The sequence below is a fragment of the Gastrolobium bilobum genome, unplaced genomic scaffold, assembly GCF_033153095.1.
Source record: "Gastrolobium bilobum isolate Gb01-03AN ecotype WA unplaced genomic scaffold, APGP_CSIRO_Gbil_v1 utg1120, whole genome shotgun sequence".
Classification (NCBI taxonomy): domain Eukaryota; kingdom Viridiplantae; phylum Streptophyta; class Magnoliopsida; order Fabales; family Fabaceae; genus Gastrolobium; species Gastrolobium bilobum.
Genome location: NW_026895155.1, coordinates 119,127 through 136,865, shown reverse-complemented (window position 1 = coordinate 136,865; position 17,739 = coordinate 119,127). Strand labels below are relative to the sequence as shown.

Sequence of the window (17,739 nt, the reverse complement as noted above, 5' to 3'; positions counted from 1 at the left end):
TCAAATCGTTCGAAGGACGTTGGGGGATTACATGACCCCAGCTCGAGTTCCACAGACGGCAAGCATTGTTAGACCAAACATAGAGGCTAACAACTTTGAACTGAAGCCGGCATTGCTGCAGCTGATTCAAAAAGATCGGTTCGCTGGAGGAAGCACGGAGAACCCCTATAGTCATCTTGATAACTTCTTACTTTATTGTGATACATTAAAAGTAAATGGAGTTCCTCGTGATGCTATCTTGCTCAGGCTATTTCCAAGCTCACTGAAGGATGAAGCAAGAGATTGGTTGCAGTCTCTACCTGAAGGAAGCATAACCAATTGGGATGACTTAGCAAGGAAATTCTTGGCCAGGTTTTTCTCAGCCTCAAAGATGGCAAGGCTCAAAGCGGAGATCAATGCTTTTGAACAAAAAGAAAGCGAATCTTTGTACGAGGCCTGGGAACGATTTAAAGGATTACTCAGGAAGTGTCCTCAACATGGAATTGAAGCATGGGAGAAAGCAAGAATATTTTTCCAAGGGATGACATCCAGCACAAGAACACTGGTGAATGCTGCTGCAGGAGGCTCCCTGAAAACAAAAACTCCTGAGGAAGCACTTGAACTGTTGGAATCATTAGCATCTCAAGAATTTGACAATGCTCCAGCCCCAGTTGCACCAAGAGGATCAGGAATCATGAAGCTTGAAGGCTATGATGCACTCTTAGCCCAGAATGAACAAATGCTACAAATGCACAAGAAACAACAACAATTAGATGCTCGTAATAAGAAATTAAATCTTTCTCAAGCTTCTTCTGTTTCTAACCCTAACATTAAATGTGATATTTGTCAGGAAGCTCATGCAACTGAAGATTGTGAATACATCAGAAACACGGAAAAGCAACCAGCAGAGGTCAATGCACTCTGGTATGATCAAAAGAACTCGAACAATCCAGGAAGGAATCAATATGGTAATCAAGGGTGGAAGAATAATAATCAACACCCTGGGTTGAGTTACAAGTCAAACTACCAGTTGAATCCTCCTATGCCATTGCAATAACAACCTCAAGGTACCACATCCGAGTGGGAAAAGGCTTTTGCAGAGCTTTCCAAGACCACATCCGACTTCATTCAAAATGAAGATGCCTTCAGAGATTAAACAAGAGCTTCATTCCGGAATCAAGAAGCTTCGATCCGGAACTTGGAGACTCAAATTGGTCAGCTGTCAACACAGTTCACGGAAAGAACTCAGGGCACTTTTCCAAGCAACACAGTTGTCAATCCAAGGGAGCATTGCAATGCTATCACCACTAGGAGTGGGACAGTGATTCAACCTGTGGAAAAGCCACCAGTTAAAAAGAAGAAAGAAGCTGAACTTGAAGTTGAGAAAGAGAAAGAAGAAGATGCAGTAGAAGCTGAAAAATGCATTCCAGAGAAGAAGCTGTTCAAATGGGAGAAAAAGAAAGCTCTGGACAGGCAACCAAAAGTGGCAGACCTGTCTCCATATGCAAAAGTTCCATACCCTCAGCGGTTGAAACAAGAGGTCTAGAAACAACAATACACCAAGTTTCTAGACATATTCAAAAAATTGCAGATCAATATTCCTTTTGTTGAAGCTTTAGAGAACATGCCCAACTATGTAAAATTCATGAAAGATCTATTATCAAGGAAACGTAAGTTACGGGAATGTGAGACAGTAAATCCGACGGAGGAATGTAATACTATCAGCGAAAAGAAGCTACCTACCAAAGTCAAGGATCCAGGGAGCTTCAGCATTCCATGCACTATAGGCAAGATGGAAGTAGACAATGTTTTATGTGATCTTGGAGCTAGCATCAATATCATGCCACTCTCCATGATGAAGAAGCTGGGGATAACCGAAGTGAAGCCCACAAAGACGATAGTGCAACTGGCTGACCGCTCTTCAAAGCAAGCTTATGGTATCATTGAAGACATATTGGTTAAGGTAGACAAATTCATCATTCCTGTCGATTTTGTCATCCTTGACATTGAAGAAGATGCCACAATTCCTATGATTTTTGGAAGACCTTTCTTGGCAACTTCTGGAGCACTGATTGATGTGCTAAAAGGCGAGCTGATATTACGGGGAGCAAGTAACTTTCAAGTTCTTTGACAAAGAAGTCCCCTCATCTATAGCTCAACCGGAAGATCAAGTCTATTACATCGGTGTAAAGAAAGGTGAAGAAGAACACAATGAGGAGTCTTCTCGAGAAAGTAAGCCAAAAGTTAAGATGGAGAAGCCCAGTAGCAAAGGAAAGCATGTAAAAGTCAAGTTCAAAGTTCCTGAGACTACTTTATCTCATCCATATGCAGAAGAACACTACGGTAGGACACGATTTATGGACGATGGAGCTTGGTTATCACCAAGATCATACTTTGAGCCACCATGATCACAAGTCAGGTACGTCAGGCTCATGACGTAAAACAAGCGCTAATGGGTAGGCAAACCCACACTTTACTGTTTTATTTTCATTGTTTTATTTATTTTTACTTTGAATTAAATAAAGAGAAAAATACAAAAATATAGGAGAAGGTGTTGAGACTAATGCCTACAATTGAGTGAATTTTACAGGTGAACAAAGGAAACAAACAACAAGAGAGCAATTAGTTGTTCTTATTTCTCGACGCAAATTCTTTTTAGATTTAAATCTGTTGCTGAGGACAGCAACATTTAAATCTGGGAATGGGAAATGCGCGATTCATCTAAGCACAATTGAGTAAGCCGGAGGAACTTCATGAGTACACACAGAATATCCGGCTAAAACAGGGAACTATCTCAAATCCCTTCTCCTTTGCTTTAGCTTTTATTTATTTATTTATTTTTTTTTTTTTTGCATTTTAAATTTTGTTTTTCATGCTTAATTAGATAATTTTAATTGTTTTTGTTGAGAAACCCCAAGCCAAAAAATTTTGTGAAAATTTTACAAATTTTTCAAAGTTTCTCAGTGTTTTAATTGGAAAAATGGCGGGAATTTTAAATAAGTAATTGATTAAGAGCATGATGATGCACTTACCCATATTCACTTTTATGAACATCATTGCAATAAGTGACATGATTCATTGAAAATATTGTTTGATGTTGAAGTTATTTGAGAAAAAGAACAAGGAAATTAATGTGCATTCATAGCCGTGAGGTTTTGAGCCTATACAGAAAATTTTTATTGAGTGTGCATTCCACTGTTAAGATACTCTAGAACTTGCTTTGTTTCTTGATTAAAATAGTCTGTAATTTATTTTGTAGAGATGATAGAGCCATGTTCTTTCTCTAACTTGATGGCCAAATAGCTAACCTTTATGATATTCATTAGTTAAGCCCCTTGAGCCTGAACTTTTTATTCATGAAGAACCCTTGAATGTGAATAGCCACTTCCCCAATTGAATCCTCACCTTTATAGCAGATTAATTTCAGATTTCAAGTAAGGAGTGGATATGAGTTTCAACTATGCAGGCGTTCAACGGAATAAAGAAGTACAAGCAAAAGGGCAAAGCCCAAAGAAGAAAGAAAGTTGGTTAGACTTAAGAAGAGCGAGCAAAATGCTCAAAACAAAGAAAAGAAAAGAAGTGAAAAGCAAGAAAATATGCTTAGAAAGAAAACGAAAAAAGAGAAGGTTCAAAGAAGAAAATAAAGAACTGGACAGAAGAAGAAAAGCTTTACAGCCGGAAGAAACGCACAACACTTGTTCCATTCCTTAATCTGAATTGATCTTAAACTTTTGTCCCAAATTCTTTCCCTCCCTTTCACCAGGCCACGTTATAACCTTATGAAAGACCTCTTGATCTGCTTAATTTATCATAAGAACTGTGGAGAGCGCGAATATAAGCAAGCCTATGGTAGTGTTGATTCAGTGGAATAAGAGAGAAACACCAACCCTCTAGACAGTTGAGCAAGAGTGAATTAAAACTCCTAGTGAGGGAGTGTCTCAGGAAGTTTCCCCTGTTCTTGATCTTAAGGAATTTCATTAAAAATTTTGACTGATGAATTATTGATCTTATTGTTTTGATGTGTCATCCTTTCCTTAAGTCTGAATGCTCTGTAGTCAGTTCTCTGATTAAATCCTGCCTATAAGTTCCATGCAATTGAAAATCTTGATTGATTCCACTAAGTTTTTTCTAGTGCATTGCTGACGACAGCAATGTTCAAAACTGGGAATGGTTGATAAACCCTTAGTTTACCATGTTTTTAGGCTTAATTATGATTGATATATGTTAAGAATTGCATGGAAATTAGGGTTTTTATATTGTAAAGTCACAGTAATTGAAATATATTGCTAACATGTTGTCATAATGCTGATTTACAAGGGTTTTTGACACCAATTATGGCATTTTGGAACCAAAGGAAGACATCAAGTTAAGTTGAAGCACAAGCAAGCAAGATTTCAAGTGTGTACCAATTGAAGGAGGACATTTTAGCGCCCTGGAAGCACGTTTAAACGCACAAGATAAAGAAAACAGCAATTACTCCCTGGACGAGCACATTTTGGCGTGAAAATGCACGCCAAAACGCCCTTGAAGCCACAAAAACAATTCGAAGAGCACGTTTTCGCGTGCTACAGCACGCCAAAACGTGCTAAGGCAGACAGCAATCCATTATTAGACAGCGAGAAGATTTACCAAAGATTCCATGAAGATTTAAAGAAGATTTGTTCAGATAGGATATGGAACTAAAACGGAAACAAATCAAGATTATTCCTGAGAAGATTGAAGCAATATACAACGAAGATTTAAAACTCTAATTCATCAACCAAATCTCCAAGATTTTACATGAAAAAGGAAACAAAGATGAAATCAAATACAAATCTTGTATGGATTCATTGGAAGATTAGATGATGGATACAACCCCAAAAAGCTATAAAAAAGGAGCTTGGGGTCAGAAACCAATACACAATTCCAGAGCATTACACCAAGACGGAAGGAGGAATCCTGTTGCGGAGTGCTGGAACACTGAGAAACCAAGTCAACATTACACCAATGGAGGCTTGGGGTTCTCTTTTCTTTATTATTTCTTTTCTATTCAGTATGCTAGAGTAGTCTTTTATGTAGTTAAGGGTAGATGGAATCCAATTGAATCATTATGTTTATGAATTAAATTGTATCCGAATCCTGTTCTTTTTATAATTGAATAAATTATCTGTTTTTAATGCTTTCTATGAGTTTGTTCCTTATAGAATGATTTTGGGGAATTGTATGACAATAGGGATGTTGGTGCATGAACCTTGACTTGATAATTTATCATAATCCTTGTGTTCTAGGAATAGGAATAAGAATAGACATAAGGTAATTATGCAATCTTGAAATTCTTGATCTTAATGCATGTTTTCTTGGGGGAATAATCGGGGAACTAGAGTTCTTTCAAGATCACATAGATTTAGGGTAACAAGGAATTGAGCCCTAATTAACTCAGATAGAATTGATTGGCAATATATTAAGAAACAGATTCTTGGCTTTTTAATTCATAACATATTAAGGATATTAAGGGAAGTCGAAACCTTAACTACGCTTTTTAAATCTCAATAAACATCATCTCATTCATTCTTTTAATTCTGAATTTTCATATTGCATGCCTTACTTGTTTTTAATTTTAAGTTCTTTGAACCACGACTCTATTTCATCTAAATTCTCTCAAACCAAACCTTTGATTGTCCAACTAAAACGCAATTAGTGAACTAGTGCTTGAAATTCTGATCCTTGTGGGAACGATCTCGTACTCAGTACACTTTATTACTTTCACGACCGGTGCACTTGCTGTGTCGCTAACAGACACCCATTCCATTGCAAGGGCTTTATGCAGTTACTTATAGTCAATATTTGAGACATGCAATATGAAACAAGATAAAGGATGCTTTTGTTCATAAAATTTATTCATAACAATAAAGAAGTACATTGGTCCATCTAACTCTCATATTGACTCTAGGACACCTATGTACTAATAGGGGCATTCTTCAAATAGATGAGCATCACAACAAAGTGAGCATATAAGTCTTGTAGCAACTATTGGAGCAGGTGCTGGTTGCTTGAATTCTACCATAACCTTGGCCAGATTCTTCATCGTATTATGCATATCTGCGAGTTGAGTTGCCAATGAAGTTGTTTCATCGACTTCATGGATAAAACTTGCATCATAAAATCCATTCTCCCATGCCATTGTGATTCTCTTTTAGAGTGTTTAACTACCAAACTTCTTTTTTTCCTAGATATCGTAGAATGCTAAGTGTATCAATGCTGTTTTCACAATCAAGAATTATTAATCTGCAAAATCTACAAAGAAAATTTAAGTTCAATAGAAATTAAAAAAGAATACATTCACTTGATTTTTCAATCACAGCTCATGCAAGAATGTTCAAGAATCTTTCCCAAGATTTCTTGAAACTAAAAGAATTGTTAATCAAATGAAATAAAAGAAAGCATAATAGTATTCATACAACTAAATGATTATCCAATCATTTTGAATTCAAAAAAACAAACTTAGAAAGCCATAACTACAGTAAATATAAAAAAGAAAATATAAAACTAAAAAAAAAACCATACATTGAACAAACTTAAAATGAAATAGGTATCAAGTTACAGACCAGTATCTAGATGAACGTGAGTAAAAGAAAATCTTAGCTAACAATGCTGAATTCTTAGATCGAAACTTGAAAGATGTTGAAGGTTCTTGGGTGTTCTTCCAAGGATAGCTTCACATTAGCTTACTTACAGAGAAGAGAGAAAACTTGCTTACAACGTAAAAAACACTCAGACTTCGTAAAACTTGAAAAACTAAAAACTGACTCTCTCAAAGAAACGAAAAATTTCTATTTTTATCTTCAAAAGCCAAGATCATTGCTGTCCTTTTGATCATAAAATGCATCTGATGGTCCTTATCTTTTTTTTTTTACTTAAGCATATGTCCACATGGGTTATAGTCTCCTGTAATAAAGTGGTAAAAGCTACATGCTAGATAACCAACCTACCCTTTTTATTCTTCTTTACCTCTTTTATCACACTGGGCCATTTTCTTAGACTTTGGGCCATTACCCTGCAGTTATAACTAGTCTGCAACCCAAATAACATAAAAATCAAGCCACTAAAGTACACAAAATTCACAGCCAACACTAATCAAATTTTTATTTTCAATTTTTTTAATCCTTAAAAGTTTTATAGTTATGTGCCGTGAAGTGCATCTTAATTATAATATATTAGAATGTAAAATTCTTACAAATTAACGACCCCCAACACAAGGAACATGGATGATGCCTAACTTTTTATGATGCTCCTTAAATATATGTATTTCAATTGTCGTGGAAGTCCCAACTTTTGCTTTGGCTGAGTAAACCATTTGGATAATAATCTCGTGGATCTCTAGGTGTTAAAAACTAAACAGAACTTTTTCAAATGGGACAAATAACTCTTACATTCAAATAGTTATTACTTTTTATTTTTTTAAATTTTTATTTTTATTTATACTATAATATAATATATATATATATATATATATATATATATATTTGGTAATCATAAAATATATATTTTTATCACCATGTACGTAAAATTAATTGATACAGAATTGTTCTAACTTAAGAAAAAAATTATTATTACGTGGGTTGTACGTATTGTTTTGGCACATTCAAGTTCCTAGCGGATATGGATTCATTTTTGGCATTCCTATTCACACATGAATGTCAAATTCTAAATCGAAATTCGCGAGAGTTATTAGATTTAGGGTTCACATCTTACAAGTCGCGGTTGACTGCGGATGTTGTCCCAGACAACTACTTACACTTTTTCAAACCACGCGCTCAGTTAATTAGACTGGCCGTACACGGCGTTGTGTGGTGGAGGTTCTCGTTTAGAAGTAAGAGTGTCAACGGATCCAGCTACGATGAATTTTGATCTCAAAATATTAAATTTGTGTTTAAATGTACCAGCCTGATCAAGTTTTGTACCAGTTATGAATATAATTATCGACCTATGACCTGATTTATTTACAAAAAATAAAAGTCTGGTTTAGCCTGATTAAAAAAAATAAGATAATAAAAATTTATCCAAACATAATATACAATCAACCGTCTTAGTAATTTCATAAATATTTAAAAATTCAATATATATTCAAATAGTATAATATAAAATAAAATCATTCAAAAAGTCTGTTTAACCAATAAATTAGGGTGAAATGGAGTGAGGAGAGAGATGACTATAACAAGTAGTATAAAAAATATAAAATAAAAATACTGGGTCAGCCTGAAAGGCTCTAAGGTCGAGCTTTTGAATTGGAGTCTGAGACTTTTTTATTAAACGAGCTTTTATACAAGTTCGAGTCTGGTTCCAACAACCAATTTTAGACATGTAAGCTCAGGCCTTCACGAACGGAGCCAAAGGCCCCTGAAAAATCCCTGGTTCGTTTAACGTCCCTACTTACGAGTTACAATTAAGGGTCAGTTTGTGAGCAAACTTTGGGTGCCGTAGCACGGTGTAGCAATCCAAAAAAGGTAAAAAAAAAATTAGGATTTAGATGGAATAAAAATTAATGTACGGATTTAAATGGGAAGAAATTTTTTCTTTTTTGGTAAAAAAAAAAAGTATCTAAATGATTATATCCTATGTATTGGAGAAATTTCTCAGTTTGGATAGTTTTTGAAAAAACATTATGCATTATTTTTCAAATATTTTTTTTCAAAAATTACTTTTTTATTTTTATATAATATTTAATAAAAATATTCGAATATCAAAACTAACATGCATTATATATATAAAATTAAGGGAAAAATATCTAATGTTACTTTAGACAACTTTGTCTAATGTTCATCAAAACGACGTCATTTTGGGGTTGAAAAAATAAAAAATTAGAATGATAAAGACTATTATAACCATGAAATAAATTAAAATTATAAAAATATCATGATTTTTGCCCCAAAACGACGTCGTTTCGGTGAACATTAGATAAAGTTATCAAAAGTAACTTTAGAAAAAACAAACCAATAAAATTATTAAGAAAACATGCAAAAATGAATCATGAAAGTTGAGATAATGATAATAAGAGAGAGATATTCTTATTATCAAAAAAATCTACTACCAACTCGCTACCTATTTAATTATCATTGGATTAATATTTTTGTTCTTTTAAAAAACTTTTTAACATTCTCTCTCTAATCCAATGGTAATTAGATATGTAGTGAATTAATAATAAGATTTTTTTGATTGTAAGAAAATTTTCGCTAATAATAATTATTAATTATTATCATCATCATCATATCAGCAAGATTAGGTGGTGGTAACCTATGTAGCACCGATACGACACGCGACACGTGACACGACACGACACGACACTGCGACACGTCAATCCTAAAAAATTATGTATTTCGACACGTTGGGACACTTTTTAATATTAAATAATATTTTTAATTTATATAGTGTATATTTCATTTAATATTTAATAATTTAACAAAAAAAAAGAAACTAAATTAATAATACCCATCAACTCGTTATAAAAATGGAAGCTTTAATAAAAAAAATAAGAACTCGGATGAGAGAGAGATATATAATATCAGATAGAGAGATCAAATCATATTAGAGAGAGATCAGAGAGAAGAAGATACAACAAGAGCGTGATAGGAATCGACAACAATAATGTTGAAATGATCTCTTATCTACTTAAGGGGAAAAAGGACAAAAAAATAAAATTGATATGATCAGGTGACTTTATTAATATATTTTAACTTTTAAAAAAATAAATTTTTAAAAAAAAAATTAAAAAAAAAAATTAAAAAATTACGAAAATGCCATTTGACCGTGTCGGACACGGTCAAATTCGCGTGTCGGAATGGTCAACGTGTCCAAAAAAGTCAACCGCTTGTCTGACACCGTGTCGGAGCGTGTCGCCGTGTCGGAACGTGTCGGACCCAACTCTTCCAGTTTTTACAAGTGTTTGTGCTTCCTTGGTGGTAACAATAATAATGATGATAGTGGAGGTGATGATAACCACTAATAACAATGAGATGATGGCTGAATAGTTAATTGAAATTGTGATAAATTTTGACTTTTAACTCTAATTTTTTTATAAGAAAAAATCTTAGCTTAAAAAAAATTAGGATTTTGACCTTTTTTTTCTTTTACATTTTTTAAAAGATAACATCAAAATACTTATTCAGAGTGAATAGTATTTTTTTTTTATTAAAGCCGATACTAGAGAAAACTCTAAAATTAGCTCTTATAATCATTGCAGAGGAGGGATATTCTCACTACCAAAATTTTTCACTACTAATTTACTATATATCTAATCACCATTAGATTAATATTTTCTCTCTCTTCAAAATTTTTTTAACATTCTCTTTCTTTGATTCAATAGTGATGTGATGGATAGTAAGCAAGTAGTAAGAATTTTTGGTAATTAAAATATCCTCACTCTATACTTATCATTGCAATAAATAATTTGACATTAGCTTTTACTTTTAGTAAGGAGGTAAACATTGGTAACGGTAAAAATATAGAACAGTTAAAAATCAGAATAAATTCTAATATGTTAAAATTTAATATGATTTAGTCATATGAAAATTTTGTATTTATTTCTTTTTTTTCATTAATAATTATTGGATTTCAATTATTAGACTCTCCCGGAATCTCCTTTTTTTTTTTTTTAAACATTGCACTTTTTTTTTTTTTTTGAAAATTTAACATTCAACTTTCAATCAACTCAAAGAAGCATAAATTTATTGCTTACTACAGTCCAAGGGGTTCACATCTTAGATGTCGTTATTGACTGTTGATGTTGCGGGCCAAACAGCCACTTAACACTTTTTGTCAAACCTCGTGCTCTGTTGATGAGACTGGCCGTGGACCACTTTTTGTATTTGTTGCACTCAATAATTTGGTGCTATCTTTTATGTGAGGTGCATTATTCACATTTGTTTGGCGCATTAAAAATGTAAGATAGTTAACAACACAGGGATACTTGTTTACATTTAATCCTATAAAATATCATCACTTAAATAACAGAGATGTGAAAAATACTATTTCACCATCAACAATTGAGCAATAACAACGGAATGAAAACATTTTTATTCCCTCAAATTTCAACTTTCTCTTTCTTTTTTTACCATCCCCACTATTTTCGATGACTCGGATATTGGAATAAATTTTTGGTACTACTGCTGTATCAAAGATTTAGTATATCCCACTGTTCTGTCCTTGAAACAGAGATGTCTAGCCCAATAGGCTAGTACGTTGATATTGGATCTAGTGCCCTTTCCAAGGTATCTATGGAGGAGATACCCCTGAGTCAAGCAGATCACTGTGCACAGAATACTATAACGGCATTAGCCAATGGGGTGTGTGTGTGCGCACAATGACAGCATAACAGTAAGAGAGAGAGCGTACGTACCTTTAGGGTTTACCTTTGTATTTATAGAGGTTAGCCAATGAGGAAGGTCCAGGTCTGATAGCTATGATGTCGTATTAGGATTAGTACCCTTATTGGATATCTATCCTTTATTGGTATCAATCCATATCTTGGATTGCCCCTTGTTGGGCTTGCTACTTAATGGGCCCATTATACATGTCCATAACAATTGCCCCTCAGCCTGGCTACCTGGGTGTCCGGGTAGTCGGGATGAACTTATGAGTGCATCTCTCCAGGTTTTTACCCCTGAATGTATTTGCGTTTTTGTAGACTTGCATGCTCCGCTTATGAGGGAATTTTTTCCTTGCGGGATGTCCCTTGCCCCCTTATGTCGACGGGTTGAGCATCAACCCGGTGAGATATTTTGCGTACCCCACTGTTTGGGCCGGGTACAATCTCGAGCTGTCGGGTTGCCTCCTAATGTCGGCATACGTGTTGCTTTCGAGTTCTTGACCTTCGTTATGTGCAGCGCCATTTCCCTCGTATTGCCTTGCTGGTTGAGCATCAACCATATTGCTACTCCAAGTTAGGAATACGCTTGAGTTGTTTTAATCCCACTTGCGGGTTGCCCCCAAGCGATATTCCTCATCTCGGACTGTATCTGCATATTTATTTGGTCAACGGGTTGTGTATGATCCCGTCGGCGTTTTCACGAAGTAGTCGGGCAGAGGACTCGTTTGAAGAGTCGTGATTCGACTGCTTGAACTGCTCCCAACGTCGGCATTTTACCCGGGTTACTGGGGCATGCATGTATGCTTGTTGCTTCCTTGGATGGGTTGTTGAAGAACCTGTCTAAGATTTCATTGTGTAGCCGGGTAGAAGCTGTGCTGGAATAACCGTGAGTTGACTATTACCCCAGCGTCAGCTTCGAACTCGGTGAGCAGCTGTATGTTCATATACACCTTGTCTCATATGTAGGTTTTTGAATTATAGTCATTGCGTTATTCCACTTGTTCCAGCCCGCGTGCTTTAGCGTGCTGCAGCCGTTCTTATGTCGTCGTTGCGTTCCGTGCGCATTTATTGCAGCATCGTTTCAGCTGTCTGATCATTTCTTTATGGAGTGAATTGGCAATTTTGCCCCTGCCCCTTAGCCTCCTCCGTGTTGAGGTTTCCGCGCATAATGATTGCGGTTTCCACCCACGATCTGGAAGTTATGATTTGAGGGCAAAAAGACCTAAATAGCCTTGACCTCTGCTATGCGCCACTCAGTGGTCTTGGTGTTGCCTATATAAGTCCTCTTTTCCTCTTACCTGGTTTCGTTTTACTTCTGAGCATTGGGCATCAGCATTATTCCATTGTTTGCGTCTGCATGCTTTCTGATTGTTGCACATCAGCCTTTCTTCGTCTGCATTTCGACACTTCAGTTTCATTACTTCAAGAGGTATGTTCACATTATCTCCTTTTTATTGCTTCTATTCGAAGATTCTACATTTTGGCATTTGTTTTTCAGTATTATAACTGTGAAGTTGCATATTTTCTTCTTTGCTTTCTGGCCTTTTTTCCAGAATCTGTAGATAGCTAGCATATCAGCGAACTTCCTGTTGACACTTAGCACTTTTTTTTCAGAATTTGTTGTTCTGGTGATTAGCGCCATGTCGTCTTGTTTACCTTCCCTTTGCACTTGATACTTAGCCTTTTTCTTGACCGAACGGGGAAAAAATTCTCTTTCTTTAGCTCTTTGTCTGTTTTTTGAAAAGTCTTTCCCCTGGTGTTCGTTTCTGGCTTGGGGAAATCCTTAAGACCAAAGGAGAATAGTAGGAAGCTATGCTACGAGCTTGCTGTGGTGGCAAGTCTCGATGTGCGTCAGGGATGTCAAGTAGAGGTTCGTCGCGTTCTTTTATCCCGGGCAATGGCCCATGTTATTCTTGCATTTATTTGAGTGGCAAGCTTGCTGACCGAGGTTGTCATTCTTTAGCCGAGTCCACGTTGGCGACTTGCCAGCATGGAGATAAATCCATTCGCCCATCAGGAGGAGCAGATGATCCCATTACAATTTCTGAATTGTCATCATCATCATCATCTAGTGATTCCTCTGATAGCGTTTGTGATTCAGGTATTCTGAATTTTTCCTAATTCCTACCTTTTCTTGTTTCTAGGTATTATGGCATCTCTTCCCTCAGACGTAGTAGGAGAGTCGAGTTCTACTGAGTCGTGTTCCCCATCTCCCTCGTCTTCATTAGTAACCCGGTTTCCCTGGGTGACACACGAGGTTTTGAGTACCGTTTCGGAGATGTCTTTGGATGACTTTGCCGCCCTTCCAATGGGGGATTTAGTGAATTGTGATATAATCCCCCTAGAAAAGACAAACCCGTCTGCTCAGTGGGAGGCCAGGAGAGCTGCATTTCTTTTTCTTTTTTCGATATGTTGTGACTTAACTCGGCGTCTGTTTCCCTTTGACGGATTTTCAAATTGATCTTTTGAACCACCTTCAAATAGCTCCCACACAACTTCATCCTAATGGGTGGGGTTTTGCCAAAGCCTTTGAGCGTTTCTGCTCATACCTTTCTATTCCAGCTTCTGTCTCTGTATTCTTATTCTTTTTTCAAGTATTAACTCCTCGGACCGATCGTGAACCCGCCAACCGAAAGGGGTGGGTAACCCTTTTGGTTGACCCCACCGTAAACTTTTTCAAGTTTATACTAAGTCCTTTAAAAATTTCAAGGACAAATTCTTTAAAGTTTCCGCCCATCCCAGCAAGAGTGTCTGGTTTGTTGACACTTCTCATGCCGAGAGTGGTGAGGGAAAATTCCCTTTGCATTGGTCTTCTGACCACTATCAGCTTCCTCCATCTAGCTATCGTTTTCAAGTTATTGATTTGGGTTCATCTGATATCGACAGTGCCATTGCCATTGGCACGTTTCTGCTGTCACATAAACATGCTAGTGTCGCATCCCTTCTATTCAAGTCCAAAGATGAACTCGACGCTGAATTAAGTATGAATTATTTCTAGCAACCTGGCATTTGCATATTAGTCGTATTGCTTTAACACTAACTTGCTATGTTTGTATTTCTAGTACCTCTGATGGATAACCCACAAAATGATCCTCCAAGCTGGTTGGCCGCATTAAACCAGGCCAAGGCTGGGTCCGACAAGAAGAGGAAAGCCCCTGACTCCTCTCAAGGTGGTCCGGGTAAAGCGAAGGTTTCAGCTGCCCATGCTCCCACTGCAGCCACTTCAAAAGAAAAAGCCAAGAGCTCTGACATCCGAGCTTCCATTGGCCCTAGTCAAACTATGAAAGCCCCTCCTCCTCCTCCAGCGCCTGAATTGACCAAGCACATGGTATGGCAGGGCAGAACGAACAATACTCTCCGGGATGCGGTATGCGCCCCGAAGTCTTCTACAACTCATCTCTTCTTACCCTAGCCCAAGTAAGGGAGGTGGAAGATTTGGAGTTGTGTTGTTTGAAGATGGTCGGGTTGGCCAGGCCATTGCTTATCCTGAAGCAGAAATACCTGCGGATGTTGAGTGAGGCTGCCGCAACTCGGGAGGAGAAGGCCAAGACATATGAAGAGCTGCTGAAGGTAAAGGAGGACCTCTTCGCGCTTAAAAAGAACAATGATGACACCACGGCCAAGCTGACCAAAATCACTACTGACCATTCAAAGTTCCTAGAAGACAAGGCTACTAAGGATGAAAAGATGCATCGCTTTCGGAGGATGTATGAAAGGTTAGAGGATAGGGTGAAGGATGCTGAGCGTACTGCTCAGTTTTGCCAAGGTGAACTAGAGAAATAAGTCACCAGGTCCCTTCTATAATGCCTTGACTCAACTTCAAATACTCAATCCAAAAGTCCCCTTGAATCTGGTCGGTTTGAATGCTCGCGCTTCTGTCTGCAATGGCCAAATCATTACTCTGGCTGCCGATTCTCCTTCCCATATGTCAAACGCGCAAATTGAGAAGGGTGTTGGCGTCGAGGATGGCAAGGAGGGGGTTGACAAGCCGGAGAAGGAGGTTGAGGTGGTTGATCAATCCAGCAAAGAGGCCCAAGCTTTCAAGGATCCTCCTACCATAGAAATTTTATGAAGGGCCGGAATGCCGGTTGAATTCTGTAATTATTGGAGTCCTTGGGCCCCTTTTTGATTCTAATTGAATATTGCCGGTTTTACTCCGGTTTTAATTGTGCTTTGCATACATTTATTTTCTCTATGAATATCCTGCTATATAATTTGTTGTTTGCCTTCTCTAGTTCCGATTTTTACCATAGATGCATTTATCCAGGTTATCGATTTGTCGGAACTCAGCATGTCGTTGTAGTATTGCTGTTGCTTTTTTGTTTAGGCAACTCTTTTTTGCTTTGTCGAAGGATATGACTTAACCAATTTTGGCATATGCATAAGCCCCTTTACGAGGTTCCTGTATTGTAGTTGTCGGGCTTCTTAACCCGGATAGCATTCATTTTCATACCCGGATTTGCCCTAAGCTTTAGGAATTCCTAAGTTGCTCAGATTCAAATCTGATTTATTTAGATATATTTCACCCTCGTACTTGATGAGTGATATGCCGAGTTTTTCATTATTTTTCAATACTTATTGGGTGAAAATCTTCATCCCAATTTAATTGTATGAACCCGTGCATCGTACGAGTTTTTAATTCATGACCTGGCCGAGGTCCAAGCATTAAACGGATTCCATTTTTTGTCAATTCGATGACGCATGTTTGTTTAACTTACTCATTCTGGTAAGCTTGCATATGTAATGTACATTGTCTTTTGACTTAGCCATTTAATTGAATTTGAATTTCATAACTCAATTTATCTAAGGTAAAAACAATAATGCCATCTGCCCCTTTTTGGTATCAATACCAAAATAGGGACATTTTGACTTGATTAGAGTCATTATGACAAATTGTATTTGTACCTCGGATTTTGTATTGATGCATCAAAAGTAAAAAAGGATAGATCTTAGAAAAAAAAATTCCTCATTTATTGATATCAAATTGCAAGCTATATGAATTTGCCGGCATATTCGGCTTTAATTACATCCCTAATAGAGGAAAATATAATTAATATAGCTCTGCGAATGAATGAAGGTGGATCCCGGATTTAGCTATAGTATATCTTAAGCTTATCCGCATTCCAAGTTCTTTTTATTCCTTTGCCTTCTGTCATTTCTAGGATGTAAGCCCCTTTGCCGAGCTTTTCTTTAACCCGATATAGGCCTTCCCAATTCGCAGCAAGCTTTCCATCTCGGGCATTCTTGTTGCCAATATCTGCTCTTCTGAGTACCAAGTCATTCTTTTCAAAATTTCTTGGTGTCACTTTCTTATTATACTTTGTTGTTGCTTGCTGTTTAGTCATCATATTCCAGCAGTGAGCTGTAACCCTAGCTTCATCTACAAGGTCTAACTCTTCAGTGAGCATCCTACTGTTTTGTTGTTCACCTTGTTCGAGACTATTCAGTCTTCTCCAAGAGGGTTCTCCAATCTCTACCGGAATCATGGCTTCACATCCATACGTCAACCTATAAGGGGTTTCCCCAGTTGCAGTTTGGGTGCTGGTTCTGTAACCCCACAGGACAAAGTATAGTTGTTGAACCCAGCTTTCTTCTGCATCAAACATTCATTTTTTAGACCTTCCACGATCACTTTGTTGGCTGCTTCGGCTTGCCCATTCGATTGTGGGTGTTCCACAGATGTGAAACGATGTGTGACGTGTAGGTTTTTCATTAGCTGCTGAAATCGATTATCTGCAAATTGTGTTCCATTATCAGTGATCACCTCAGCTGGTATTCTGAATCTCGAAACGATATTTCGTTCAAAGAATCTTTGCACTCGGGCCGAGGTGATTGTAGTGACTGGTTCTGCTTCTATCCACTTTGTGAAGTAATCCACCGCCACGATCAGCCACTTAAGTTGACCTTCAGCAGCCTTGAAAGGTCCTAGCAAATCCATTCCCCATTTGAAGAAGGGCCATGGAGCCGAGATGCACCCCAACTCTTCAGGTGGTGAAAGAATTAGCCTGGCATGCTTATGGCAACTATCGCATTTTTTGACGTGTTCTTTGGAGTCTGCCCTCATTGTTGGCCAGTAATATCCTGCTTTGAGTGCCTTTCTGGCCAAGGCTTTGCCTCCCATATGGTGGCTGTTTATTCCCTCATGGATCTCGGCGAGCACATACTCTGCTCCCTCCGAGTTCAAGCATTTTAGCATGGGGCTGTGCAAACCCTTTCTGAACAGCTGCTTATTCACGATTGCATATTGCGTCGCATCTTGGACCAGCTTCCTAGCTTCTATCTGGTCCTCTGGCAGTATTCCTTTTCCAGGTAATCTACCAGAGGTTTCCTCCAGTCATTTGCAGATGTTATCACCATCACGCAACTCGGCATCACTATGCTTTGCTGAATCACAGTTCTGTGGTTACCCGGATTTTTGG

General features: G+C 37.4%; 1 non-coding gene across 1 annotated transcript; it reads right to left on the bottom strand.

Annotated features, from left to right (window-relative positions):
- Window positions 1–376: 376 nt before the first annotated feature.
- LOC133296295 (small nucleolar RNA R71) lies at window positions 377–483 on the bottom strand. Its single transcript, XR_009749484.1, has one exon. It is a non-coding gene; the product is annotated as a small nucleolar RNA R71 (small nucleolar RNA).
- Window positions 484–17,739: the final 17,256 nt, after the last annotated feature.